At 42.5% G+C, this 21,200-nt stretch overlaps 1 long non-coding RNA gene across 1 annotated transcript; it reads right to left on the reverse strand.

Annotated features, from left to right (window-relative positions):
- Nucleotides 1-16,206: 16,206 nt before the first annotated feature.
- Nucleotides 16,207-20,620, reverse strand: LOC129835978 (uncharacterized). The gene is made up of 3 exons (XR_008756587.1): nucleotides 20,543-20,620; nucleotides 17,885-18,022; nucleotides 16,207-17,105 (listed from the first exon to the last, which is right to left on the reverse strand). It is a non-coding gene; the product is annotated as an uncharacterized LOC129835978 (long non-coding RNA).
- Nucleotides 20,621-21,200: the final 580 nt, after the last annotated feature.

A 21,200-nucleotide genomic window follows, 5' to 3' on the forward strand; every position in this document is an offset into this window, starting at 1 on the left:
AGCAGGGAACAGTATACTCTGTTCATAGACAGACAGCTGGTAACAGTATACTCTGTTCATAGACAGACAGCAGGGAACAGTATACTCTGTTCATAGACAGACAGCTGGGTAACAGTATACTCTGTTCATAGACAGCTGGGAACAGTAGACTCTGTTCATAGACAGCTGGGAACAGTATACTCTGTTCATAGACAGACAGTTGGGAACAGTTTACTCTGTACATTGACAGCTGGGAACAGTATACTCTGTTCATAGACAGACAGCTAGGAACAGTATACTCTGTTCATAGACAGACACCTGGGAACAGTATACTCTGTTCATAGACAGCTGGGAAAAGTATACTCTGTTCATAGACAGACAGCAGGGAACAGTATACTCTGTTCATAGACAGACAGCTGGTAACAGTATACTCTGTTCATAGACAGACAGCAGGGAACAGTATACTCTGTTCATAGACAGACAGCTGGGTAACAGTATACTCTGTTCATAGACAGCTGGGAACAGTAGACTCTGTTCATAGACAGCTGGGAACAGTATACTCTGTTCATAGACAGACAGTTGGGAACAGTTTACTCTGTACATTGACAGCTGGGAACAGTATACTCTGTTCATAGACAGACAGCTAGGAACAGTATACTCTGTTCATAGACAGACACCTGGGAACAGTATACTCTGTTCATAGACAGCTGGGAAAAGTATACTCTGTTCATAGACAGACAGCTGGGAACAGTATACTCTGTTCATAGACAGATGGGAACAGTATACTCTGTTCATAGACAGACAGCTGGGAACAGTATACTCTGTTCATAGACAGACAGCTGGGAACAGTATACTCTGTTCATAGACAGATGGGAACAGTATACTCTGTTCATAGAAAGACAGCTGGGAACAGTATACTCTGTTCATAGACAGGCAGCTGGGAACAGTATACTCTGTTCATAGACCGACAGTTGGGAACAGTATACTCTGTTCATAGACAGGCAGCTGGGAACAGTATAATCTGTTGATAGACAGACAGCTGGGAACAGTATACTCTGTTCATAGACAGACAGCTGGGAACAGTATACTCTGTTCATAGACAGACAGCTGGGAACAGTATACTCTGTTCATAGACAGACAGCTGGGAACAGTATACTCTGTTCATAGACAGGCAGCTGGGAACAGTATACTCTGTTCATAGACCGACAGTTGGGAAGAGTATACTCTGTTGATAGACAGACAGCTGGGAACAGTATACTCTGTTCATAGACAGACAGCTGGGAACAGTATACTCTGTTGATAGACAGACAGCTGGGAACAGTGTACTCTGTTCATAGACAGGCAGCTGGGAACAGTATACTCTGTTCATAGACAGACAGCTGGGAACAGTATACTCTGTTGATAGACAGACAGCTGGGAACAGTGTACTCTGTTCATAGACAGGCAGCTGGGAACAGTATACTCTGTTCATAGACAGACAGCTGGGAACAGTATACTCTGTTCATAGACAGATGGGAACAGTATACTCTGTTCATAGAAAGACAGCTGGGAACAGTATACTCTGTTCATAGACAGGCAGCTGGGAACAGTATACTCTGTTCATAGACCGACAGTTGGGAACAGTATACTCTGTTCATAGACAGATGGGAACAGTATACTCTGTTCATAGACAGACAGCTGGGAACAGTATACTCTGTTCATAGACAGACAGCTGGGAACAGTATACTCTGTTCATAGACAGACAGCTGGGAACAGTATACTCTGTTCATAGACAGGCAGCTGGGAACAGTATACTCTGTTCATAGACAGGCAGCTGGGAACAGTATACTCTGTTCATAGACAGGCAGCTGGGAACAGTATACTCTGTTCATAGACAGACAGCTGGGAACAGTATAATCTGTTGATAGACAGACAGCTGGGAACAGTATACTCTGTTCATAGACAGGCAGCTGGGAACAGTATACTCTGTTGATAGACAGACAGCTGGGAACAGTATACTCTGTTCATAGACAGACAGCTGGGAACAGTATACTCTGTTGATAGACAGACAGCTGGGAACAGTGTACTCTGTTCATAGACCGACAGTTGGGAAGAGTATACTCTGTTGATAGACAGACAGCTGGGAACAGTATACTCTGTTCATAGACAGACAGCTGGGAACAGTAAACTCTGTTCATAGACAGCTGGGAACAGTATACTCTGTTCATAGACAGCTGGTAACAGTATACTCTGTTCATACAGACAGCTGGGAACAGTATACTCTGTTCATAGACAGACAGCTGGGAACAGTATACTCTGTTCATAGACAGACAGCTGGGAACAGTATACTCTGTTCATAGACAGCTGGGAACAGTATACTCTGTTCATAGACAGACAGCTGGGAACAGTATACTCTGTTCATAGACAGACAGCTGGGAACAGTATACTCTGTTCATAGACAGACAGTTGGGAACAGTATACTCTGTTCATAGACAGACAGCTGGGAACAGTATACTCTGTTCATAGACAGACAGATGGGAACAGTAGACTGTTCACAGACAGCTGGGAATAGTATACTCTGTTCATAGACAGACAGCTGGGAACAGTATACTCTGTACATAGACAGACAGCTGGGAACAGTATACTCTGTTCATAGACAGACAGCTGGGAACAGTATACTCTGTTCATAGACAGACAGCTGGGAACAGTATACTCTGTTGATAGACAGACAGCTGGGAACAGTATACTCTGTTCATAGACAGACAGCTGGGAATAGTATACTCTGTTCATAGACAGACAGCTGGGAACAGTATACTCTGTACATAGACAGCTGGGAACAGTATACTCTGTACATAGACAGCTGGGAACAGTATACTCTGTACATAGACAGACACCTGGGAACAGTATACTCTGTTCATAGACAGACAGCTGGGAACAGTATACTCTGTTGATAGACAGACAGCTGGGAACAGTATACTCTGTTCATAGACAGACAGCTGGGAATAGTATACTCTGTTCATAGACAGACAGCTGGGAACAGTATACTCTGTACATAGACAGCTGGGAACAGTATACTCTGTACATAGACAGCTGGGAACAGTATACTCTGTACATAGACAGACACCTGGGAACAGTATACTCTGTTCATAGACAGACAGCTGGGAACAGTATACTCTGTTGATAGACAGACAGCTGGGAACAGTATACTCTGTTCATAGACAGACAGCTGGGAACAGTATACTCTGTTCATAGACAGACAGCTGGGAACAGTATACTCTGTTCATAGACAGGCAGCTGGGAACAGTATACTCTGTTCATAGACAGCTGGGAACAGTATACTCTGTTCATAGACAGACACCTGGGAACAGTATACTCTGTTCATAGACAGACAGCTGGGAACAGTATACTCTGTTCATAGACAGACACCTGGGAACAGTATACTCTGTTCATAGACAGACACCTGGGAACAGTATACTCTGTTCATAGACAGACAGCTGGGAACAGTATACTCTGTTCATAGACAGGCAGCTGGGAACAGTATACTCTGTTCATAGACAGACAGCTGGGAACAGTATACTCTGTTCATAGACAGGCAGCTGGGAACAGTATACTCTGTACATTGACAGCTGGGAACAGTATACTCTGTTCATAGACAGACAGTTGGGAAGAGTATACTCTGTTCCCTGCAAAAATCCAGATTTGATGTCTATGGAATTAAGTGTCATTTTTTCTGGCAGATCACTAACATCAGCAATCTGAGTGACTTTGAGGCGCATGTCGGTGAGTCTTTTGGGAGTTCTTTAGCAGCCAGCTCCTCAAAACCTCTAGCCACTAGACGTGCTTTGGGCACTATTCCAGTTAAGGATTCTTTAAGGGTACACACCCACCTTGTTGAGACGCACTTTTGGCCAATGTCTTTGACTTCCTCAAACACTCCATTTTTCCTCCAGTTACTGAGCTCATCTAGCTTAGCTGAGTCAAATGACACGTCCTTTGTTTCAAGTACATCATCATTTTGAATGTCATGCTGTTCTTCTCAATTTTCCATTGGTTCAATTCTGATATTATCTACAAGTGGCAGGTCAGCTGACCCTGTTGTACCAGAAAGTGTAGCTGGTTCAGAGTACTGCAAGTTGGACCAGTTCTTGTGTTTTGCTTTTCCTGCTCGTCCAATGACGGTTGCTGTATGTGGAATACCACTTTCTCTGTCCGTGTATTTAACAGTTTGTCCAATTTTCAGATTGGAACAACCATGTTCTCTTAACACATGTGGCTGTTGAATGTTTTCCTCATTTGAATGCTCAACAGTATTACCTGTGGCATGGTTGAAGGTCTCTGCTCCATTTCCTGTGTCAGTTTCAGTGTCCATATCATTATATGCGACATCTGGTAGGTTTGTGTCTGTTACTGTGTACTTTTTGTCATTTTCATTAGGAGACTGATTCTCAGCAACAGCCCCTCTATCTTGTTGATCATTTACTTTCCGCAATCTTGAGTGATGCACCCTGACAATCATGCCTCCGTGCCTCACAAATATCACCACACCATCTTGACCAATGACTACTCCCGGTCCTTTCCACTCTTGACAGTCAACTCGTTTGTAGTACACTTTGTTTCCAGTTTCGTACTTCTCATCATCATTATTCCCTGAACTGCTGAGTAACTTCTGAAGTCTGTCAACTGTATCATGTCCAAACTGTTTGTAAAGCTTTAACAATACCTTTGTTTTTCTTTTGTGTTCATGTTCTCTGTGTCAGTCAGAATCTCATTTTTGCATGGACTCTGTGTGATGTCTTTGTCTAAAATGTTTACACAATAGTGGCCTGAGGTAGTAAGTTCAAGAGTCACTGGTTGTTTAAACATCACTGCCTTGTCATTTTTTATGTCTAGTACAGCCCCTGCCTTCTTGAGGGAAGCTTTGCTTAATAGTAAGGGGATATCTGTAGGGACCACCTCTGTTTCAATGTGACACTTAGTCTGACCAATTTTTGTTGGTATCTTAACTCTCTTGGTAGAATGGACAATTCTCCCGTCTCCAAATTTGAAAGCTCTGTTGCTTGGTGTGTCAATCATATTTTGTACTTCTTTCATATTTAGTTCACTGACATAGCTATCAAGCCATTTTGCACCACACACTGTCCGTGTACATGCAGTATCAATCTCAGCAGATCCTAAGGATTCAACTATAAACATCTCAGTATCAATCACAGCAGATCCTAAGGATTCAACTATAAAAATCTCAGTATCAGAAGCAGATTCATTTGAAAACAGTGTAATGCTACACTGCTCTATCTCTGTGTTTACATGTTCCTCTTTTAGTTTAACTTGTTCATTTTTATGAGGACAGTCTTTAACCCAATGGTAAGTGCTTTGACAAATAGCACATTTCGATCTCCTTCCATATGTGTCCAGTGGATTTGTGCCGGGAAATGGCGCCCTCTTCTGGTTGTCTTGAGAACGTGACTTGTTGGCGCCTTTTCTGTGCTGCTCGGTGTAATATGCTGCGTCACTCACTTGCATTCCATCTGTTATTGGCGCGACAGGCGTCTTCTCACCAAATATTCTTTTTAGTGCCGACTTCATAGATGCAAAAGTCAGCACAGTACAAGCAGTCAAAGCCAACTGTTTCTCCCGACCATCTAGACAAGCAGTGTCTAGCAGCTTGAACCCTAACACTGCATCTGGGAGAACCATGTCGTACTTGCGCATTCTATTGTACCTCTGTTCGAAATCAATGATGTAGTCCGCCATTGCAACCGAAATATCTCTCCGTAACACTGTCAAAGTTTGAATATGCCTCGTAGGCACGGTCTTTCTCTTCTTTGAGAAATACAGAATCCAGTGCTGTGATCAAAGTTCCCATACCGTCATCCTTGTTCAAATCCTCCAGGGATATTTCCAGTGCTGTATCTCTCGCTCTTCCCTCCAGCGATAATACCACCGCAAGTGCTTGCTTTTTCGCGTCCAGATTAGTAACGCGTGTCCAGATTCCCAGTTCATTTTTCCAACTTTCGTACGACCTCTTCTCCTCGAAGCGAGGTGGCACGTTGTAGTTAGAAACCATCCTCTCCTACCAATGTTACCTCGAAATGACACAAGGACAAGGTTCCAGTTTAACAAAGTTTACTCTACTATATGAACACACTACAAGGTAGCCATTACACTCCAGGCTAGGTCCAACAACGACAAGACTTCCTGCGCATGCGCACTCTTGACTGAGTGATAGCCCCATAATAACAGAAATATAGGGATACTTAAAACATGAACTTAACACTGTTCACAGACAGCTGGGAACAGTAGACTCTGTTCATAGACATTTGGGAACAGTATACTCTGTTCATAGACAGACAGCTGGGAACAGTATACTCTGTTGATAGAAAGACAGCTGGGAACAGTATACTCTGTTGATAGAAAGACAGCTGGGAACAGTATACTCTGTTCATAGACAGACAGCTGGTAACAGTATAATCTGTTCATAGACAGACAGCTGGGAACAGTATACTCTGTTCATAGACAGACACCTGGGAACAGTATACTCTGTTCATAGACAGCTGGGAACAGTATACTCTGTTCATAGACAGACAGCTGGGAACAGTATACTCTGTTCATAGACAGACACCTGGGAACAGTATACTCTGTTCATAGACAGACACCTGGGAACAGTATACTCTGTTCATAGACAGACATTTGGGAACAGTATACTCTGTTGATAGACAGACACCTGGGAACAGTATACTCTGTTCATAGACAGCTGGGAACAGTATACTCTGTTCATAGACAGACAGCTGGGAACAGTATACTCTGTTCATAGACAGACACCTGGGAACAGTATACTCTGTTCATAGACAGACACCTGGGAACAGTATACTCTGTTCATAGACAGACAGCTGGGAACAGTATTCTCTGTTCATAGACAGATGGGAACAGTATAATCTGTTCATAGACAGCTGGGAACAGTATACTCTGTTGATAGAAAGACAGCTGGGAACAGTATACTCTGTTGATAGAAAGACAGCTGGGAACAGTATACTCTGTTCATAGACAGACAGCTGGTAACAGTATAATCTGTTCATAGACAGACAGCTGGGAACAGTATACTCTGTTCATAGACAGACACCTGGGAACAGTATACTCTGTTCATAGACAGCTGGGAACAGTATACTCTGTTCATAGACAGACAGCTGGGAACAGTATACTCTGTTCATAGACAGACACCTGGGAACAGTATACTCTGTTCATAGACAGACAGCTGGGAACAGTATACTCTGTTCATAGACAGACACCTGGGAACAGTATACTCTGTTCATAGACAGACACCTGGGAACAGTATACTCTGTTCATAGACAGACATTTGGGAACAGTATATACTCTGTTCGTAGACAGACAGCTGGGAACAGTATTCTCTGTTCATAGACAGATGGGAACAGTATAATCTGTTCATAGACAGCTGGGAAAAGTATACTCTGTTCATAGACAGACAGCTGGGAACAGTATACTCTGTACATAGACAGCTGGGAACAGTATACTCTGTTCATAGACAGTTGGGAACAGTATACTCTGTACATTGACAGCTGGGAACAGTATACTCTGTTCATAGACAGACAGCTAGGAACAGTATACTCTGTTCATAGACAGACAACTGGGAACAGTATACTCTGTTCATAGACAGCTGGGAAAGTATACTCTGTTCATACACAGACAGCTGGGAACAGTATACTCTGTTCATAGACAGATGGGAACAGTATACTCTGTTCATAGACAGACAGCTGGGAACAGTATACTCTGTTCATAGACAGACAGCTGGGAACAGTATACTCTGTTCATAGACAGATGGGAACAGTATACTCTTTTCATAGAAAGACAGCTGGGAACAGTTTACTCTGTTCATAGACAGGCAGCTGGGAACAGTATACTCTGTTCATAGACCGACAGTTGGGAACAGTATACTCTGTTCATAGACAGGCAGCTGGGAACAGTATACTCTGTTCATAGACAGACAGCTGGGAACAGTATTCTCTGTTCATAGACAGACAGCTGGGAACAGTATACTCTGTTCATAGACAGCTGGGAACAGTATACTCTGTTCATAGACAGGCAGCTGGGAACAGTATAATCTGTTGATAGACAGACAGCTGGGAACAGTATACTCTGTTCATAGACAGACAGCTGGGAACAGTATACTCTGTTCATAGACAGACAGCTGGGAACAGTATACTCTGTTCATAGACAGACAGCTGGGAACAGTATACTCTGTTCATAGACAGACAGCTGGGAACAGTATACTCTGTTCATAGACAGACACCTGGGAACAGTATACTCTGTTCATAGACAGACAGCTGGGAACAGTAGACTGTTCACAGACAGCTGGGAATAGTATACTCTGTTCATAGACAGACAGCTGGGAACAGTATACTCTGTACATAGACAGACAGCTGGGAACAGTATACTCTGTTCATAGACAGACAGCTGGGAACAGTATACTCTGTTCATAGACAGACAGCTGGGAACAGTAGACTGTTCACAGACAGCTGGGAATAGTATACTCTGTTCATAGACAGACAGCTGGGAACAGTATACTCTGTACATAGACAGCTGGGAACAGTATACTCTGTACATAGACAGCTGGGAACAGTATACTCTGTACATAGACAGACACCTGGGAACAGTATACTCTGTTCATAGACAGACAGCTGGGAACAGTATACTCTGTTGATAGACAGACAGCTGGGAACAGTATACTCTGTTCATAGACAGACAGCTGGGAAGAGTATACTCTGTTCATAGACAGACACCTGGGAACAGTATACTATGTTCATAGACAGGCAGCTGGGAATAGTATACTCTGTTCATAGACAGACAGCTGGGAACAGTATACTCTGTACATTGACAGCTGGGAACAGTATACTCTGTTCATAGACAGACAGTTGGGAAGAGTATACTCTGTTCCCTGCAAAAATCCAGATTTGATGTCTATGGAATTAAGTGTCATTTTTTTCTGGCAGATCACTAACATCAGCAATCTGAGTGACTTTGAGGCGCATGTCGGTGAGTCTTTTGGGAGTTCTTTAGCAGCCAGCTCCTCAAAACCTCTAGCCACTAGACGTGCTTTGGGCACTATTCCAGTTAAGGATTCTTTAAGGGTACACACCCACCTTGTTGAGACGCACTTTTGGCCAATGTCTTTGACTTCCTCAAACACTCCATTTTTCCTCCAGTTACTGAGCTCATCTAGCTTAGCTGAGTCAAATGACACGTCCTTTGTTTCAAGTACATCATCATTTTGAATGTCATGCTGTTCTTCTCAATTTTCCATTGGTTCAATTCTGATATTATCTACAAGTGGCAGGTCAGCTGACCCTGTTGTACCAGAAAGTGTAGCTGGTTCAGAGTACTGCAAGTTGGACCAGTTCTTGTGTTTTGCTTTTCCTGCTCGTCCAATGACGGTTGCTGTATGTGGAATACCACTTTCTCTGTCCGTGTATTTAACAGTTTGTCCAATTTTCAGATTGGAACAACCATGTTCTCTTAAAGAACCATAACAAAGGGTTGTTTATAGAACCATAACAAAGGGTTGTTTATAGAACCATAACAAAGGGTTGATTATAGAACCATAACAAAGGGTTGTTTATAGAACCATAACAACGGGTTGTTTATAGAACCATAACAAAGGGTTGTTTATAGAACCATAACAAAGGTTTGTTTATAGAACCATAACAAAGGGTTGTTTATAGAACCATAACAAAGGGTTGTTTATAGAACCATAACAAAGGGTTGATTATAGAACCATAACAAAGGGTTGTTTATAGAACCATAACAACGGGTTGTTTATAGAACCATAACAAAGGGTTGTTTATAGAACCATAACAAAGGTTTGTTTATAGAACCATAACAAAGGGTTGTTTATAGAACCATAACAAAGGGTTGTTTATAGAACCATAACAAAGGGTTGTTTATAGAACCATAACAACGGGTTGTTTATAGAACCATAACAAAGGGTTGTTTATAGAACCATAACAAAGGTTTGTTTATAGAACCATAACAAAGGGTTGTTTATAGAACCATAACACAGGGTTGTTTATAGAACCATAACAAAGGGTTGTTTATAGAACCATAACAAAGGGTTGTTATAGAACCATAACAAAGGGTTGTTTATAGGATCAGCGTGGCGCTAGCGGCACATCCCCCCCCCCCCCCACTGAAAAACCAGTGCCGCGAAATTCAAAAAAAATATTTTTTTAAAATATTTAACTTTCACACATTAAAGTCCAATACAGCTAATGAAAGACACAGATCTTGTGAATCCAGTCAACATTTCCGATTTTTAAAATGTTTTACAGGGAAGACACAATATGTAAAGATGTACATCTATTACCTAAAAACACATTAGCATAATCCACCATCTTTTATTTGTCCACCAACACCAGTAGCCATCACCAATTCGGCTAAACTAAGATATTTATAGCCCCTAACCAACAAAAAAACTCATTAGATGACAGTCTGATAACATATTTATGGTATGGGATAGGTTTTGTTAGAAAAAAGTGCATATTTCAGGTAGATGGCATAGTTTACAATTGCACCCACCATCACAAATGGACTAGAATAATTACAATGAGCAACGTGTTTACCTAACTACTAATCATCAAACATTTCGTAAAAATACACAGCATACACGAATCGAAAGACACAGATCCTGTGAATACAGACAATATTTCAGATTTTCTAAGTGTCTTACAGCGAAAACACAATAAATCGTTATATTAGCTTAGCACATAGCAATTAGCAGCCCAGCATTGATTCTAGCCAAAGTGAGCGATAAAAGTCAACATCGCCAAAAGATATTAATTTTTTCACTAACCTTCTCAGAATTCTTCCGATGACACTCCTGTAACATCACATTACAACATGCATATACAGTTTGATCGAAAATGTTTATATTTAGCCCCCAAAATCATGGTTAGACAATGTGAAATGTAGCTCAGTTGGTCAGAAAATGTCCTTGCGCCACTTAGACAGTGATCTACTCTTATACATAAATACTCATAAACGTGACTAAAAAATACAGGGTGGACAGGGATTGATAGACAATTTAATTCTTAATACAATTGCGTTATTACATTTTTTAAATTATCCTTACTTTTCAATACAGTTTGCGCCAAGCGAAGCTACGTCAAAAAACATGGCGTCCTAAGCCACTAAAATGTTTCGACAGAAACACGATTTATCATAATAAAAATGTCCTACCTTGAGCTGTTCTTCCATCAGTATCTTGGGCAAAGGATCCTTTCTTGGGAGAAATCGTCTTTTGGTGGAAAGCTGTCCTCTTGCCATGTGGAAATGTCAACTGCGTTCGGGATGAACTGAAAAGCGTGCCCAACTTTTCACATCGTTGCAAAAATAAATGTCCCAAAATCGCACTAAACGGATATAAATTGCTATAAAACGCTTTAAATTAACTACCTTATGATGTTTTTAACTCCTATAACGAGTGAAAAGATGACCGGAGAAATATAACAGGCTAAACTAACGCTTGGAACAGGTGCGCGCCGGTGTCCTCTTGGCTCATGACGCAGCTCCCAAAGAATGACTAGCTTCAGGGTTTTTTCATTTGTAGGGCCTGTGAACGCGCAATCGACCCCGTTGGAATTGTCATCACGTAAAGGCATCCAGGGGAAGACGTAAGAAGTGTCCGTATAGTCATAGCAACGACAGTGCCCTTTTAAATGACTTCAGAACAGTGGCCAACATTTCTCAAATCTGACTCCATGTCAGGGAAATTGCTGTAGAATGGGCTCTGTTCCACTTAGAGACAAAATTTCAACTCCTATAGAAACTATAGACTGTTTTCTATCCAATAATAATAATAATATGCATATTGTACGATCAAGGATTTTGTGGGAAGCCGTTTAAAAAATTTGCCAAATTAGCATAAGTAGTCTAAACAGCGCCCCCATCCCCAACAGGTTATAGAACCATAACAAAGGGTTGTTTATAGAACCATAACAACGGGTTGTTTATAGAACCATAACAAAGGGTTGTTTATAGAACCATAACAAAGGTTTGTTTATAGAACCATAACAAAGGGTTGTTTATAGAACCATAACACAGGGTTGTTTATAGAACCATAACAAAGGGTTGTTTATAGAACCATAACAAAGGGTTGTTATAGAACCATAACAAAGGGTTGTTTATAGAACCATAACAAAGGGTTGGTTATAGAACCATAACAAAGGGTTATTTATAGAACCATAACAAAGGGTTGTTTATAGAACCATAACAAAGGGTTGTTATAGAACCATAACAAAGAGTTGTTTATGGCCACAAACAGGGTTGTAATTTTTATTGTGTGGTTGCAGTAATTACTTTTATTGTCTGGAAGCTGATCCTTCATCAGTATTGTGAAATAATTATAATGTTAAGGAAAGATTTGAATGTAGAAAACTGATCTGAGAGCAGTGCTCCCTTTCTTTCCATCCTATCAGTATTGATACATGCTCCACCAGACGTGATACCTTGTAGTGCTGCTGGTCCAGTTTCTACTGGTCTGACTGAGGATATGGAACTCTGACCTGTTCACCAGACGTGATACCTTGTCCCAAAACTGTAGTTTCAACCCTCTCCCTCCCTCCCTCCCTCCCTCCCTCCCTCCCTCCCTCCCTCCCTCCCTCCCTCCCTCCCTCCCTCCCTCCCTCCCTCCCTCCCTCCCCCTCTCTCTCCCTCCCTCTCTCTCTCCCTCCCCCCCTCTCTCCCTCCCTCCCTCTGGCCCTCTCTCCCTCTGGCCCTCTCTCCCTCTGTCCCTCTCTCCCTCGTCCTCTGAATGCTCGACTATGAAAAGCAACCTGACATTTACTCCTGAGGTGCTGACCAGAACAGCCAGAAGAGGACTGGTCACCCCTCAGAGTCTGGTTCCTCTCTACCCAGTGCAACCAGAAGAGGACTGGTCACCCCTCAGAGCCTGGTTACACTCTACCCAGTACAGCCAGAAGAGGACTGGTCACCCCTCAGAGTCTGGTTCCTCTCTTTTCCTAGACACCGTGCTTCTACACCCGAACACGAGCTGGTCAGCACAAGACGACCGTTGGTTTCTGCCAATGAGCTTCAAATCAAATCAAATTGTATTTCTCACATGTGCCGAATACTATAAGGAGTACCAGTCAATGTGCAGGGGTACCAGGTAGTTGAGGTAATAATGAGGCTATAAGGAGTACCAGTACTGAGTCAATGTGCAGGGGTACCAGGTAGTTGAGGTAATAATGAGACTATAAGGAGTACCAGTACTGAGTCAATGTGCAGGGTACCAGGTAGTTGAGGTAATAATGAGGCTATAAGGAGTACCAGTACTGAGTCAATGTGCAGGGGTACCAGGTAGTTGAGGTAATAATGAGGCTATAAGGAGTACCAGCACGGAGTCAATGTGCAGGGGTACCAGGTAGTTGAGGTAATAATGAGACTATAATTGAGGTAATATGTACAGTACATGTAGGTAGGGGTAAAAGTGACGAGAGATTACATCTCCTCATCCAGGGAGTGCACACACACACACACACACACACACACACACACACACACACACACACACACACACACACACACACACACACACACACACACACACACACACACACACACACACACACACACACACACACACACACACACACACACAGGGAGGGAATGTTGTGTTTGTTTAATATTGTTTTAGGACTATGAACAAGGAAAAAGGAAAATACATGAGACGATGTGTCACGTTCCTGACCGGTTTTCTGTTATTTTGTATGTGTTTGACGGTCAGGGTGTGAGTTTGGGTGGGTAGTCTATGTTATGTGTTTCTATGCTTGTTAAAGGGTGACCTGATATGACTCTCAATTAGAGGCAGGTGGTTTTCATTTCCTCTGATTGAGAGCCATATTAAGGTAGGTGTTTTCACATTGATTGTTGTGGGTGGTTGTCTCCTGTGTCTGTGTTTGTCGCACCATACGGGACTGTTTCGGTTTGTTTGTCAGTTCGTTCGTTTGTTTGTTTTGTAGTCTGTACCTGTTTCGTGCGTTCTTCACGTTATATTTAAGTTCGTTAGTTCAGGTCTGTCTACATCGTTTATTTGTTTTGTAGTCTGTTATAGTGTTTTCGTGTTTCGTTTTACTTTAATAAATATCATTATGTCGGAAAACTATCTCGCTGCGTATTGGTCCTCAAGTAGACAATCGTTACAGAACCACCCACCGAACCACCGGGACCAAGCAGTGTGACTACGAGCAGCGACCAAGTAATCCGGACTCGTGGACATGGGAGGAAATATTGGCTGGAAAAGGACCCTGGGCTCAGACAGGAGAGAATCGCCGCTCTCGGGAGGAGATGGAAGCAGCGAGAGCCCAGGAGCGGTGGTATGAGGAGGCAGCAAGGAGACGTGGCTGGAAGCCCCCGAAGAAACCCAAAAAATTTCTTGGGGGGAGGGTTAGAGGTAGTGGGCCAAGGGCAGGTAGGAGACCTAAGCCCACTTCCCAGGCTAACCGTGGAGAGCGGGAGTACGGGCAGACACCGTGTTACGCAGTAGAGCGCACGGTGTCTCCTGTACGTGTTCATAGCCCGGTGCAGGTTATTCCACCTCCCCGCACTGGTAGGGCTAGATTGAGTATTGAGCCAGATGTCATGAAGCCGGCCCTACATATCTGGCAACCAGTACGTCTCCTCGGGCCGGCTTACATGGCACCAGCCTTAAGCATGGTGTCCCCGGTTCGCCTACATAGCCCGGTGCGGGTTCTTCCACCTGCCGGCACTGGTCGGGCAACGGGGAGCATTCAACCAGGTAAGGTTGGGCAGGCTCAATGCTCAAGGGAGCTAGTACGCCTGCACGGTCCGGTATTTCCGGCGCCACCTCCCCGCCCCAGCCCAGTACCACCAGTGCCTACTCCACGCACCAGGCTTCCAGTGCGTTTCAAGAGCCCTGTTCCTCCTCCATGCACTCTCCCTATGGTGCGTGTCTCCAGCCCAGTGCCTCCAGTTCCGGCACCACGCACTAAGCCACCTGTGTGTCTCCAGAGCCCTGTACACACTGTTCCTTCTCCACGTACTCGTCCTGATGTGCGTGCCCTCAGCCCGGTGCCACCAGTGCCGGTACCACACACCAGGTCCATAGTGCGTTTTAAAAGTCCAGTGTGCCCTGTCCCTGCTCCCCGCACTAGCCTGAAGGTGCGTGTCCTTAGCCCGGTGCCTCCAGTTCCGGCACCACGCACCAGGCCTACAGTGCGCCTCATCCGGCCAGAGCCATCCGTCTGCCCAGTGCCATCTGAGCCATCCGTCTGCCCAGCGCCATCTGAGCCATCCGTCTCCCTAGCGCCATCTGAGCCATCCGTCTCCCCAGCGCCATCTGAGCCATCCGTCTGCCCAGTGCCGTCTGAGCCATCCGTCTGTCCCGAGCCATTAGAGCCACCCGTCTGTCCCGAGCCGTCAGAGCCGTTAGTCAGTCAGGAGCCGCTAGAGCCATTCGTCAGTCAGGATCTGCCAGAGCCGCCAACCAGACAGGATCTGCCAGAGCCGCCAACCAGACAGGATCTGCCAGAGCCGCCAACCAGACAGGATCTGCCAGAGCCGCCAACCAGACAGGATCTGCCAGAGCCGTCAGCGAGCCATGAGCGTCCAGAGCCATCAGCGAGCCATGAGCGTCCAGAGCCGTCAGTGAGCCATGAGCGTCCAGAGCCGTCAGTGAGCCATGAGCGTCCAGAGCCGTCAGCCAGCCATGAGCGTCCAGAGCCGTCAGCCAGCCATGAGCGTCCAGAGCCGTCAGCCAGCCATGAGCGTCCAGAGCCGTCAGCCAGCCATGAGCGTCCAGAGCCGTCAGCTAGCCATGAGCGTCCAGAGCCGTCAGCTAGCCATGAGCGTCCAGAGCCGTCAGCTAGCCATGAGCGTCCAGTTCCGTCAGCCAGTCATGAGCTGCCCCTCAGCCCAGAGCTGCCATTTATTCAGAACTGCCCCTCAGTCCAGAGCTGTCTCTCTGTCCGGAGCTGCCCTTCAGTCCGGAGTTGCCCCTCTATCCTGAGTTGCCCCTCTATCCTGAGTTGCCCCTCTATCCTAAGTTGCCCCTCTATCCTGAGTTGCCCATCTATCCTGAGTTGCCCCTCTATCCTGAGTTGCCCCTCTATCCTGAGTTGCCCCTCTATCCTGAGTTACCTCTCTATCCTGACCTACCTCTCTGTCCTGAGCTATATCTCTGTCCTGAGCTACCTTATCCCGGTGCTGCCCCTTGTCCCGGTGCTGCCCCTTATCTTAAGGTTACCAGTTAAATTAAGTGGGTGTAAAATGAGGGTGGTCATTCTAAGGGGGAGACGTAAGCTGGGATTGACTATGGTGGGGTGGGGACCTCGCCCAGAGCCTGAGCCACCACCGTGGTCAGACGCCCACCCAGACCCTCCCCTAGACTTTTGGTGGTGCGTTCGGAGTACGCACCTTGAGGGGGGGGTTATGTCACTTTCCTGACCGGTTTTCTGTTATTTTGTATGTGTTTGACGGTCAGGGAGTGAGTTTGGGTGGGTAGTCTATGTTATGTGTTTCTATGTTTGTTAAAGGGTGACCTGATATGGCTCTCAATTAGAGGCAGGTGGTTTTCATTTCCTCTGATTGAGAGCCATATTAAGGTAGGTGTTTTCACATTGATTGTTGTGGGTGGTTGTCTCCTGTGTCTGTGTTTGTCGCACCATACGGGACTGTTTCGGTTTGTTTGTCAGTTCGTTCGTTCGTTTGTTTTGTAGTCTGTACCTGTTTCGTGCGTTCTTCACGTTATAAGTTCGTTAGTTCAGGTCTGTCTACATCGTTTATTTGTTTTGTAGTCTGTTATAGTGTTTTCGTGTTTCGTTTTACTTTAATAAATATCATTATGTCGGAAAACTATCTCGCTGCGTATTGGTCCTCAGATCCTTCTCGTCTCTCCTCGTCCGAGGAGGAGGACGAAGTAGACAATCGTTACAAGATGGGAGAGGAGAAATGACTAGAGACAGTGTTGTTTAACTCACTGACCATGACCCATGAGGTCTTCTTACCTTTGTTCTGGAGAAAATTCTCCCTCTCTAAACTTTATAGGAGGTTTCATAGACTGGTCACTCTTCATGGACAGACAGCTGGGTACAGGGGAGGCTGGTCTCTCCTGCTTGATTGGGCTTCAACACAACAGAGACAAACATTACATCTCTCATCTACTCTGAGATCAGATGAGGAAACATAAGAACAGTTTTATACGCTATAAATATATTTTAAGAAATGTTGGTAAATTATATTTTACTGATAATAAAACATGATTAAACAACTACAAGTCTTTTTTAAAGGTTTCTAAAGTGGGTAATATACACTTCAAAACGTCAGACTTGATTTGATGAAAACTGTATCAACCCCTACAAAAATTATCCCTTCATTATAATCCACATAAAAATGCACATTTGCTGTTATTTTCCTGCTGTGAGAAACTGGGTAAAATTAAGATGGCATCTGTAAGTGCACTCATCTTTAGATATCTAGGTGAGACAACCTTATATCAGTCAAATATACAGGATGCCAACCTTCCTTTCCTGCTAAACAATGGATATATAGATATCTAGGTGAGACAACCACATATCACAGTCAGATATACAGGATACCAACATTCCATTCCTGCTAAACAATGGATATATAGATATCTAGGTGAGACAACCTCATATCAGTCAAATATACAGGATGCCAACCTTCCATTCCTGCTAAACAATGGATATATAGATATCTAGGTGAGACAACCACATATCACAGTCAGATATACAGGATACCAACATTACATTCCTGATAAACAATGGATATATAGCGTTTTGCAAAAAAATACATTTTCACACACATCTAAAATCTAGAACAGTTATATAGAATATACCCATAAGCAATAATTTCTGATTAAAAAACGATATTGTCAGCTCACCTCTTAGTTTTCTTTTCATGTCCCCGAGAGAGACTAATTTTAGAGGTAGGGCCCCCCTCCTCTCTCTCACCAGAGAGACTCATTTTAGAGGCAGTTTCCTGAGGGGGAATAGGCTTTGTCGTGCCCTCTTCACGAGACCTAAACAGAGATCCAGCATGTTGGTTGTGGTTAACACAGTGACAACTAATTATTGAATGTCAATTGTTCTCTTTTATTCATGATCTCTTAGAAATAAAACATTTACTAACAGACACATCAAAACAGTCAGGTGATGAAATGCAATTACTTTTTCTAGCCCAATGACTACTCAAAACCCTCCCACAAGGCCTGAAAACTAGCCCAAAAATGATTCTCTGACAGGCCTACATCTTATTTACATCTCTGGGCAAGAGGATTTAGCAGCTTCATTAGTTCAAATTGACAGATGAATCTATTTAACATGAATAGCAAGGCAATTTTGAGGTATGAAGTGCTTCTGTTGCCCAGTAGCCTGCTACAATAGGCTACTGAGGATGGGGTCGTAATTTCAATGAATTAATCTAATATTAATACTATGGATATGAACTGAACAGGTCTATGAATCTAATATTAATACTATGGTAATGAACTGAACAGGTCTATGAATCTAATATTAATACTATGGATATGAACTGAACAGGTCTATGAATCTAATATTAATACTATGGATATGAACTGAACAGGTCTATGAATCTAATATTAATACTATGGTAATGAACTGAACAGGTCTATGAATCTAATATTAATACTATGGTAATGAACTGAACAGGTCTATGAATCTAATATTAATACTATGGTAATGAACTGAACAGGTCTATGAATCTAATATTAATACTATGGATATGAACTGAACAGGTCTATGAATCTAATATTAATACTATGATTATGAACTGAACAGGTCTATGAATCTAATATTAATACTATGGATATGAACTGAACAGGTCTAATATTAATACTATGGTAATGAACTGAACAGGTCTATGAATCTAATATTAATACTATGGATATGAACTGAACAGGTCTATGAATCTAATATTAATACTATGGTAATGAACTGAACAGGTATATGAATCTAATATTAATACTATGATTATGAACTGAACAGGTCTAATATTAATACTATGGTTATGAACTGAACAGGTCTATGAATCTAATATTAATACTATGGTAATGAACTGAACAGGTCTATGAATCTAATATTAATACTATGGTAATGAACTGAACAGGTCTATGAATCTAATATTAATACTATGGTAATGAACTGAACAGGTCTATGAATCTAATATTAATACTATGGTAATGAACTGAACAGGTCTATGAATCTAATATTAATACTATGGTAATGAACTGAACAGGTCTATGAATCTAATATTAATACTATGGATATGAACTGAACAGGTCTATGAATCTAATATTAATACTATGGTAATGAACTGAACAGGTCTATGAATCTAATATTAATACTATGGATATGAACTGAACAGGTCTATGAATCTAATATTAATACTATGGTAATGAACTGAACAGGTCTATGAATCTAATATTAATACTATGGTAATGAACTGAACAGGTCTATGAATCTAATATTAATACTATGGTAATGAACTGAACAGGTCTATGAATCTAATATTAATACCATGGTAATGAACTGAACAGGTCTATGAATCTAATATTAATACTATGGATATGAACTGAACAGGTCTATGAATCTAATATTAATACTATGGTAATGAACTGAACAGGTCTATGAATCTAATATTAATACTATGGATATGAACTGAACAGGTCTATGAATCTAATATTAATACTATGGTAATGAACTGAACAGGTCTATGAATCTAATATTAATACTATGGTAATGAACTGAAAAGGTCTATGAATCTAATATTAATACTATGGTAATGAACTGAACAGGTCTATGAATCTAATATTAATACTATGGTAATGAACTGAACAGGTCTATGAATCTAATATTAATACTATGGTAATGAACTGAACAGGTTTATGAATCTAATATTAATACTATGGTAATGAACTGAACAGGTCTATGAATCTAATATTAATACTATGGTAATGAACTGAACAGGTCTAATATTAATTCTATGGTTATGAACTGAACAGGTTTGTCAACATCTGCCAGGCTGACTGACTGTTACCATCAATCTAATGCATTTGTCCAGCAGGTAGCAGCAAGTAGCCTAGTGGTTAGAGTGTTGGACTAGCAACCAAAAGATTGCAAGATCAAATCCCTGAGCTGACAGGGTGAAAGTCTGTCGTTCTGCCCCTGCGCAAGGCAGTTAACCCACTGTTCCTAGGCTGTCATTGAAATTAAGAAGTTGTTCTTAACGGACTTGCCTTGTAAAACAAAAATGCATTTGAACAGCCATTGAGCTAGAACTTTTACCATGGTCACACTTGATAACTTCCAATTGAATTAATGGAACTTAGCCATTAATAGTTGCATAATAACACAATGCTTCAACAACAATAAACGGAAGTTACATGCTTACTTTGATGACAATCTAAATAGGTTACATTATAACATGTAGGCCTACTGATTAGTTTCCGGTAATATATCAGTCCAGGTATTAATTCATGTACTCTGTACTTTAGAATATATTATTGTTCAGAAATACTCACTTTATTTTTCAATAATCTCCATATAGTGTTTTCTGCTCTGTCGTCTCAAAATGGATCCAGTACAAGAGAACAACTTTACTTTCTGTTTCATTACCCACCCTGATAATAATGTGTTTTATTATCCACTAGATGGTAGTAAACACTTGCTGTAAATAGACTTTACAACAGTAAGTGTTTGCTTTGTTGGCCCTGGTGACACTAGTGGTTCTGGAAGGGGGGGGGGGGGGGGGGGGGGGTAGCATAACACATTTTTGCTATCGTCATTTTTTTACATCCGTTATTAGCCAAAAAATGCAAATAAATTGTTGAATTATTATGAACATGGTATTTTGCCTGCTAATGCCTGCAATGCAGTGAAGATAACGATATGACAACAATAACGTCTAATGTAACTGGCCCCTCTCACAGTACAACTGGCCCCAGCTTGGCCCCCCCCAGTTGAAATGGTATAGAACTGCAACTGCCTGGTGACTCCTGGGACGTGTCTCAGAGGAGGAGTGCTGACCTAGGATCAGGTCCCCCTCTCCATGTAATCTGATTCATTATGATTGTTTTGTCTCATGTCTCTTTATATTCATGTAGCCTGGGGGCCATGTAATCTGATTCATTATGATTGTTTTGTCTCATGTCTCTTTGTATTCATGTAGCCTGGGGGCCA

Source organism: Salvelinus fontinalis, chromosome 37 (genome assembly GCF_029448725.1).
Source record: "Salvelinus fontinalis isolate EN_2023a chromosome 37, ASM2944872v1, whole genome shotgun sequence".
Taxonomy (NCBI): Eukaryota; Metazoa; Chordata; class Actinopteri; order Salmoniformes; family Salmonidae; genus Salvelinus; species Salvelinus fontinalis.